We start from the raw sequence: 9,308 nt of genomic DNA, 5'->3' as shown, positions 1-9,308 counted from the left end.
TGTTACAAAACTAAAAAATAAAAACATTAACCAATATTTTGTAGAGAGGTGTGCTGGAGGCCCAAAATCGAAAGATTTCTGGCAAACAGTGAAACCTTTTCTTACTAATAAGGGAAATGTACAGCATGTACAGCAAAAGGAAACTGTCCTCTCTGAAAATAAAGTTTTTTAATTACAAAACAAGAGGAGGTGTGTGAGATATTTAACGACTATTTTGTAAATGTTGCAAAGAATATAGGCAACAGTCAAAATACTCGGGTGATCATCCTCAACCTTTATATGCCTCCCAGTTCTTACTACTACTGAATTTTTGAAATTTATTTTACAACATGGTTTTTTTTATAAATAGCACTTTTAAGTTCTGCATTCATATATAGTACCTGATTTGGGAATATTTTATTAACAGAATGATCAATCGCCCTGAAATGGGCCCTATCAGTTTTCCAAACTAGTCAAATCTGTCTAATCCTAATTTCTTTAAAACTGGTCCGAGTATTCATGGTCCGACTTGTCCATGTCCCGTTATTCAGTGTCTCGTTTTGACAAAACTTCCTGTACTCGGCTATCGACAAACTACAAACAATATTCTTTTTAACCAAGAAGATGTCATATCAATGACTTTAAAGGGTAAGTTTTAAATATTTCTGCTATATCTGACTCATGAGTCATGTGAAGAAATGACATTCTCATTTTAAAAAATTATTTACATTTTGAACTCAGCCACAGGTCGATGGACATAGATCTATTTCTTTATTTTTTTGTCTCTTCTTTGCATTTGAACGTAATTTTCTAAACGACGACTGAGAAGAAATTTTCAATTGAACATTTAACTGAGTATTTTTATTTTATTAAAGGTTAAAGTATGTATGAAACCAAATTTGAAAGTGCCGGAGGGACACATATGTCCTTGGTTAAATCTATGCAAGCTTCTCGTCAATGCTGTATCTCTTTCAATTAAAAGACCGAAGATTAAACAGTGTTATGTTTTCTCCAATTGGTCCGAAATGTAATGGTCATTATTTCGTGACGTCATATATTGAATGACGTCATTGTTTTGCATGTTACGTCACAGACGTCGAGCTATCGTATTTTCCGGCATATGAAATGCAACATTGAAAAGCGGTCGGCAGCAAGAGGGTTAATTAACTTAAAAGACAGTACGATAAAACTTTGTGCGTTGCATTTGATTAATAAATTGAAACAAGCATATCAGAAAAATAATACTACTGAAAAACTGGACGAGCAAACATTCTATAACTTCTTCAAAAATTTAAATTCTTGTGAGGCTCAACCAAAGGACAATAAATTTCACAAAACTATCCTTAAAAAATTAGATGAGCTAATAAATGCACTAAAAAACAATAATATAAATATGTCATATAACCAACCAATAACATCAGATGAAATAATCAAAGCCTCTAAAACCTTAAAAAATGGCAAATCCAGTGCAAAGGACTGGATTTCAAACCTGTACTAGTTGACCCTTTAACTAAATTATTTAACCTAATTTTCAAAAAAGGAACATTTTCTAAGGTATGGAATGAAAGTTTCATTTCATTAATACACAAAAAGGGCAATACGCTAGACCCTTCAAATTAAAGACACAGTTTGGAGAAATGGATTATTTTATATCCTTTTAGAACTTAAATTACCCTGTAAACTTTTTAATATAATTCATTCTATGTATGACGATACTACATGTAGAATTAAATTCCAAAATGGTCTCAGTGAAGAATTTATCTCCAACCGTGGCCTTAAACAGGGAGATGTTCTCAGTCCTTTATTATTTAATCTTTACATAAATAATTTAGTAAAAAGTCTCCAAGATGCTAATACAGATCCCATTGTAATTGGAGATACAACAATAAATTCCCTTTTATTTGCAGATGATATAGTTTTATTATCAAATTCTGAAAAGGGACTACAAACAGCTTTAAATGTTCTTAGCGATTTTTGTAAATGCTGGAAACTAGAAGTCAACATAAACAAATCAAAAGTCATTATATTTAACTCAAATGGAAAAACCCATAATAATTTTTTTAAATATAATAACGAATTCCTGGAAACTGTCAAATCATACTGCTACCTTGGAATGACACTGCAGCACACAGGAAATCTAAATCTGTGCAGCTCATTGCTTGTTGAAAAGGGTAGAAAAGCACTTTTTAAAATAAAAAAAACAATTGGACTAAATAACCAATGCAAGCTATTAGAAAAATTATTTGACTCCCTAGTTGTGCCTATTGCTCTATACGGTAGTGAAGTATGGGGAATAGGCAAACAACACAGGGATTCAGATCCCTTTGAACACTTGCAGTATAAATTTATTAAAGAAATTCTAGGAATACATTGTAAAGCATCAAATGCTGCATGTTTAGCCGAGCTAAATAGATTGCCTTTATATACCAGAATAGAATTTTCAGCAATAAAATATTGGCTTCATATACTTGAATCAAATAATTCACTTGCCCTAAAAATATATAAAGCAACTGAAAAAAATAACTCTTGGATAATAAATATGAAAAATCTCATTTCAAGACTTGGTTTTCATTTTATTAATCTAAATCCTATTGATATTAAGATGTATTTAAAACACATTCAAGAGAGAATCAATGATATAGCCTTCCAAAAGCAAGAGACTGACATCAATCAAAATAAAAAAATGAACTTTTTTAATATACTTTATAAACCAAATAAAAGACCCTCGTATGTTGATCAATGCAAATCCAAAAGTGATAGATCAACATTATGTAAATTGAGGTTAAGTGCTCATACTTTATCTATTGAAAGAGGGCGATATCTAAAAATACCAAAGCAGAATAGGGTATGTCTTTGCTGTAACAATGGAGACATTGAAGATGAACTTCACTTTCTTTTAAAATGTTCCTCCTATAAATATGTGAGAGATAACCTTATTAAAAAATTAAATTATGTTCTATTGAACAACAAATTTTCTTCCTTATCATATATTATAACATGTATAACTTGCTTATATAAATTCTAAATAGTAATTCCCAAACAATATGAAAAATTGTTGTCAACTATTTGAATGAATGCTTGTTGGTGAGAAACTCATTATTAAAAGGTACTTGATTTTTGTAATAATGTATATGCTCCTCATTTATTTTTTTATATATTTCTCTCATAATTATCCACTGTCACTCCTTCATTGTATATATATTATTGTAGTTAGTCTTTAATTTGTTGCCATAACCATTTATTGTCAATGTGTTAGTGCTAATAAAGTTATCTTTTCTTATCTTTTGAACTATTGAAGAGTTTTTAGACACCAGACAGCGCTGATGTTTGTCACTTTTTTCTCATCACTTGGCGTCCATCATCCTTCGTCGGTAAACTTTTAAGAAAATCTTCTCCTCTACTGGGCCAAATTTAACCAAACTTGGCCACAATCATCATTGGGGTATCTAGTTTAAAAATGTGTCTGGTGAACCGGCCAACTAACCAAGATGGCCACCATGGCTAAAAATAGAACATAGGGGTGAACTGTAGATTTTGGCTTCTATCTCTGAAACTAAAGCATTTAGAGCAAATCTGACATACATGTAAAGTAAAATTAGGACAAATCTGACATGGGGGTAAAATTGTTGATCAGGTCAAGATCTATCTGCCCTGAAATTTTCAGATGAATCGGACAACCCGTTGTTTGGTTGCTGCCCCTGAATTGGTAATTTTAAGGAAATTTTGCCGTTTTTGGTTTTTATCTTGGATATTATTATAGATAGAGATAAACTGTAAACAGCAATAATGTTCAGCAAAGTAAGATCTACAAATAAGTCAAATGACCAAAATGGTCAGTTGACCACTTAAGGAGTTATTGCCCTTTATAGTCAATTTTTAAAACTTTTTGGTAAATTTTTGTAATCTTTTACCATAATCTTCTCTTCTGAAACTATAAGGACAAATTTAACCAAAATTGTCCACAATCATCATTAGGGTATCTGGTTTGAAAAGTGTGTCCGATGACCCCGCCCGTGAACCATGATGGCCGACTAGGCTAACAAAAGTACATAGGGTAAAATGCAGTTTTTGGCTCATATTTCTGAAACTGAAGCATTTAGAGGAAATCTGACTGGGATAAAATTGTTCGTTAGGTCAAGATCTATCTGTCCTGAAATTTTGAGACCAATCAGGCAACCCGTTGTAGAGTTGCTGCATCTGAATTGGTAATTTTAAGAAAATTTTTCAGCTTTTGGTTATTATCTTGAATATATAGCATACCTGTCAACTCACCCGTTTTTAGCGGGTGACACCCGTTATTTTCACCTCTCACCCGGGAGTTTTTCTTTACCCGGCGGGTCCCGGGAATTTCTAACATTACCCGTTTCACCCGGATTTCTGACCGGAATTGTTTCCGGTATTTAGAAGCAATACGACCTTCGGTTTTATCGGTCTTTTTCAATGTAACCAAAAGTCAAAATGTAGGACTGTTTACCTGAGCTACGTAACGATATTAGTAAAAGGAAAAAGTATTCATGTTCATACAGTAAATGTTGGGAATCGGAATTTAAATGGGTTAAACCAAGTGAAAGGAGCCAGAATGATGCTTATTGCACACTTTGTAATTCACATATCAATGTTAGCGCAGGGGCAAGAAATGATCTTGTCAGACATTCTAAAACAATGACTCATTCAAAGTTGGAAAAATCTCAGGCAGAATCTAAGGGCATGGCATCTTTCTTCACAAAGACCAAAAGTGTTTTGGCTGATAAAGTAACTAATGCAGAAACTTTATTTTCGTACTTTGTGGCTGAGCACAAATTTTCCTTTGCAGTAACTGACCATTTCACAAAATTGTGTAAATTAATGTTCTCTGACAGTGAAATAGCTTCAGGTTATTCCTGTGGAAAAACTAAAACCACCCAAATAGTAAAGAGGGCCCTTTCAGTTGAAAATAACAAAGTGGTAGTTGAAAACAAGCCAAGATTTTTTGTTTTGTCAAAACTTGCTAAAACATTACTGGTTTTGCCAAACAGCAATGCAGACAGTGAGAGGGCATTTTCTTTAGTAAAGAAAATAGCTACAGAGTTTAGGGCTGATCTTAATAAGGATACACTGTGTGCTCTTCTTTCTTGTAAAATGAATACACATTTGCATTGCTATGAACTGAAACCAAGTGCAGTTCTTTTAAAGAATGCCAAGTCTGCTACTATGGAATATAACAATAGTCTGAAATAAACTTGTATACATGTTCTAACTGTTTCATATACATATTGACTATATAAATTATATGTAAACATATTTTTGTTCTTCAATTGAGCCCGCAAAATGTCGTACGCGTTATGACCTGAGATTTTTTTTCTCAATGCAGGTCATGACCTGACTTTTCATTTTCAGAGGTTGACAGGTATGATATAGATAGAGATAAACTGTAAACAGCAATAATGTACAGCAAAGTAAGACCTACAAATAAGTCAACATGATCAAAATGGTCAATTGACCCCTCAAGGAGTTATTGTCCTTTATACAAAATGTAGTCAATTTTTAACAATTTTCATAAATTTTGTACATTTTTGTAAATTTTTACAAAATATTTTCCCCTGTAACTACTGGGCCAAGTTCAGTAAAGTAAGATCTACAAACACATCACCAATACACAATTTTGTCATGAATCCATCTGTGTCCTTTGTTTAATATGCACATAGACCAAGGTGAGCGACACAGGCTTTTTAGAGCCTTTAGTTTTGTAGACCAAGTAATTTTTTTATACAAGCCTTGAATTACGTTTGGGGAAGGTTAACTTTCTGGTAGTAAGACCCATCACGGCCTGGCTGAGGAACTGGGTAGGCAAATGCTCACATTCTGTACCGATACAGACTCCAAATGTCTTCCTTTATATGTCATAACTCGTGATGGTGCTCCTAATTAAAGGACGTTCATACGGAGACAAGTACAAGTCTGAACCTCATTTAAACTCATATAAATTTTGTATGCGTGTAGAATCAAAAGTGTGCATGTATGTACACTATAAAATCTTTTGATTAGAAAATTATATAAAAGTTATGAACTGATTATTTACATCAACTTTGGTTCCTCACAGCATACATTTGTTATTGCGGACTAAAAAATTAAAGAATTGTGATAACTTGTTACTTACATAGTAACATACAGTACAGGTGGAATTACTGCAAACACCATCAATGTCCTTAGCCAAGGCCATCCGTCATCATGTGTTTCGACCCCTAGCTCGGTACACTCTTAGGATGGGGGGTCCACAGTGGTGATCAATCACTGCGCATTGGTTGTGGGTTTCCAGCTACTACTGTCTCTCTTCATCCATATCCAGCAAGACGCTTTCTCTGGTGGTTGGCCCAGTTTCTGAATTGCTGTTCTTCTTTGCTGGCCAGTCACTCCTACTGCAGAAAACAACCGCCACACTGACTGTGTGTGGTCACATGGTGGTAGAGTAGAATTTAGCATATTTTTGTAAATGTAAATTTGTATATATATATATATCATGTATATTGATTAGATATATTGGAATAAAATGATTTTCAAACTATTGATATTATTAGTTACAAATTGAATGGTATTTAATTTGTCCAGTCTGAATACTGTTAAACTGACCAGCGTACCTGTTTGTCTATATATGTTACCTTGATTTCTATATTTAGAATCTTAATTGAGGCTATATTTCTTATGGATAGTGATTTTGGTCACATGTTCTTTTTGGAGGGAAAATTCCATTGTTCTGGACACTCTTATTTCAACAGTCATTATACTGAGCAGATATATTTCACAATTCTGGAGTTCGCAAATTGTCTTATATAAATTGTTATAGCTATTGCTGAATCTTTTGGGAATCCCTATTACTACTTTACAGGTCAGTTGTATATACTTTTCTCACATTATTTTAATAGTCCTAGAGTTTTTTAACAGAGTATGCAAGATTTGGTTAGATTGATTGGAATAAATGGAGAAATGAATCTGTAGTATGAATTTGACCTTTATGAATGATATAAATACACTTAATTAATCATAACATGCTTTAAATCATTTAAGATTAATAAATGATTAAAATATTAAATAATTTCTAAATAATAGATTATAATAGAGCATTGGAGGGAAATGATATTAAATAGAAAAAAAGTTTTATTGTGTATATTTTTAAATAAGAAGTAAATTAAATAGTAAAATATTCATTTTAAACCTACATGTAGATTATCATGATTATGTTTTAGTATCTATAAGGGAACAGATTTTCTTATTTTTGGTATGTGTTCATTTTATGAAGTCATATTATAGACATGGAACACATTAGTTATAAGTTTATATTTATCTTCAGGTTAATATTTGATGTAGCCAATACACATATGAAGTCTCGTGACCTTCAAATAAGTACTTGAGGTAAACAAAGAGTTGTATTAGAATGATTATGTTGTTTTATAATTTGGTTAATTATTTGCTTACTTTGCGTTGCTGAGTTGCTGCATGTACAAATTTTAATGTTTTAATGTTTTACGTTTTGCTTAGTTTATAAATTTACGATTGATAGAATTCATGTAGAATATATATTATATACATGGTAACAGAATATTTATTGCAATTCAGTTTATGAGATGCATAAATTAAATTAATACATGTAAGAAGCTAGTTTAACAATGTTTCATAAATCTAAAACAAACTGACAACGCCATGGCTAAAAATGAAAAAGACAAACAAACAACAGCACACACGACACAACATAGAAAACTAAAGAATAAACAACACGAACCCAACCAAAAAACTCGGGGTGATCTCAGGTACTCCTGAAGTCTTAAGTTGAGTCTTTGAGACAGAACTATAGATGTGAAAGAGAATATTATATTACTTAAAATGTTATACAGTGCAATGTACTTGGAACGGGGACCCAGTTATTTGCCCCAATGAAACACATTGAAATTCATAGTAAAAAAATGGGGTGCTGTTCGTTAAATAATTTTGATAGCCACCTTGGGACTTCTGTTTCATGTTAGGCATTAGGTTCCAAGTTTCTGGGTGCAATCTCAGTGCCTCATGACCGGCATTCCGTTGCAAAATTTTGTTTTAATTGACAACAGGGTCACTCAGTCTACTTCCGGTGAAGAATAAAGGCTATAATTTAGACAATTTACTCCATGCACTGACGCCAGATTTTATTTAAATCAATCAATTTTTTTACAGAAATTCTAACTAGAAAGCCTACCCTTTCAAATAAATCTACATTCAGTTACAGAACTTGTGTAATAATAACACTACACCATTTTAGAGAAAAGTTATAGTTTTTTTTTTAAGAACTACATTCGTGGGTACCGGACTGGTTACAGTAACTGGGATCCTATTCCACTTGTTCATAAACATGTCAGAGTTATCTATCTTTGCACCAGTATTTATAGTATTTTATAATTATGTTTTGTAGGGTCTTTATAAGAGACAACTGATTACTTAGACCTTCAATAAAGAATCCATTAGATTTAGAGCTCTTAGTGACAACGACATAAAAAAGACATTCACGGGATCAGCATACCTTTTCTTGGATTTACCGAATTTCTCAACTTCCTGAAATCGAGCAAGACGGCGGAATTTATGAACTTTGCAGATTTATTGATAGTTTACAACCTTTTTTTGTCTTCAAAAGGTTTGACATTTACTTTATTACATTTGTATTATATGTTATTTGCATCAATGTATTTTATTTAAGCATTTACATGAAACAGATTGGAAATAATCTATGGAACCTGAAGCTTAGAATATATTTGTATGTACTGGTAAATGCCTCCGATATCCGAAGAACCCCTCGAAAGCTGCGAGGGTACAGTGGCATCCATGTACATTCCCTAACGGGATTAATGGAGATGTGTCACTAACGTATATTTATACGACAATTATTTTTACAAGGACAATCAATCCCCACCCAACACAAAGGGAGTGCTAGGACACCGGAAAGTCTGTTATTATGGTGGAGGAAGCCGAAGTACTCGGAGAGAACCACCAGGCCACTCGGTGGAAACAGACAAACCAGAGAGATATCAGAAGATTGATCTCCAGGTCAAAGTACTAACCACTAGACCACGAACTCACACTTATGAAAATGGTTGACACAAATGTACTGATGATTTTAAGAGTTATTTCCCTTTACCAAGGTCTACATCCTTAGGTAAATTCTCTGACTGTGGTATACACAATGCACATTACCACACACTGCAGATCAAGTATGAATTTGGGGGGTGTTGCTAAACGGCGGAAACGGAACGGAAACGGTCACGGAAGACGGAATTAAAGCGGGAAATAAAGAACTAGGAAAATCAATAGATTTTGTCTTGCTGTTAATT

At 33.0% G+C, this 9,308-nt stretch overlaps 1 protein-coding gene across 1 annotated transcript in view; it reads left to right on the top strand.

Annotated features, from left to right (window-relative positions):
• The first annotated feature begins 510 nt into the window (after window positions 1-510).
• The window catches only part of LOC139482479 (uncharacterized), a 94,314-nt gene continuing 85,516 nt past the window's right edge, over window positions 511-9,308 (top strand). The window contains exons 1-3 of the mRNA XM_071266390.1: window positions 511-627; window positions 7,304-7,365; window positions 8,396-8,614. The gene's annotated coding sequence lies outside the window, so the exon portion shown is untranslated. The remainder of the gene's footprint in view (window positions 628-7,303; window positions 7,366-8,395; window positions 8,615-9,308) is intronic.

This window comes from Mytilus edulis, chromosome 7 (genome assembly GCF_963676685.1).
Source record: "Mytilus edulis chromosome 7, xbMytEdul2.2, whole genome shotgun sequence".
Classification (NCBI taxonomy): domain Eukaryota; kingdom Metazoa; phylum Mollusca; class Bivalvia; order Mytilida; family Mytilidae; genus Mytilus; species Mytilus edulis.
The sequence above is the reverse complement of the archived record's forward strand: the minus strand, read 5'-3'. Positions and strand labels throughout refer to the sequence as shown.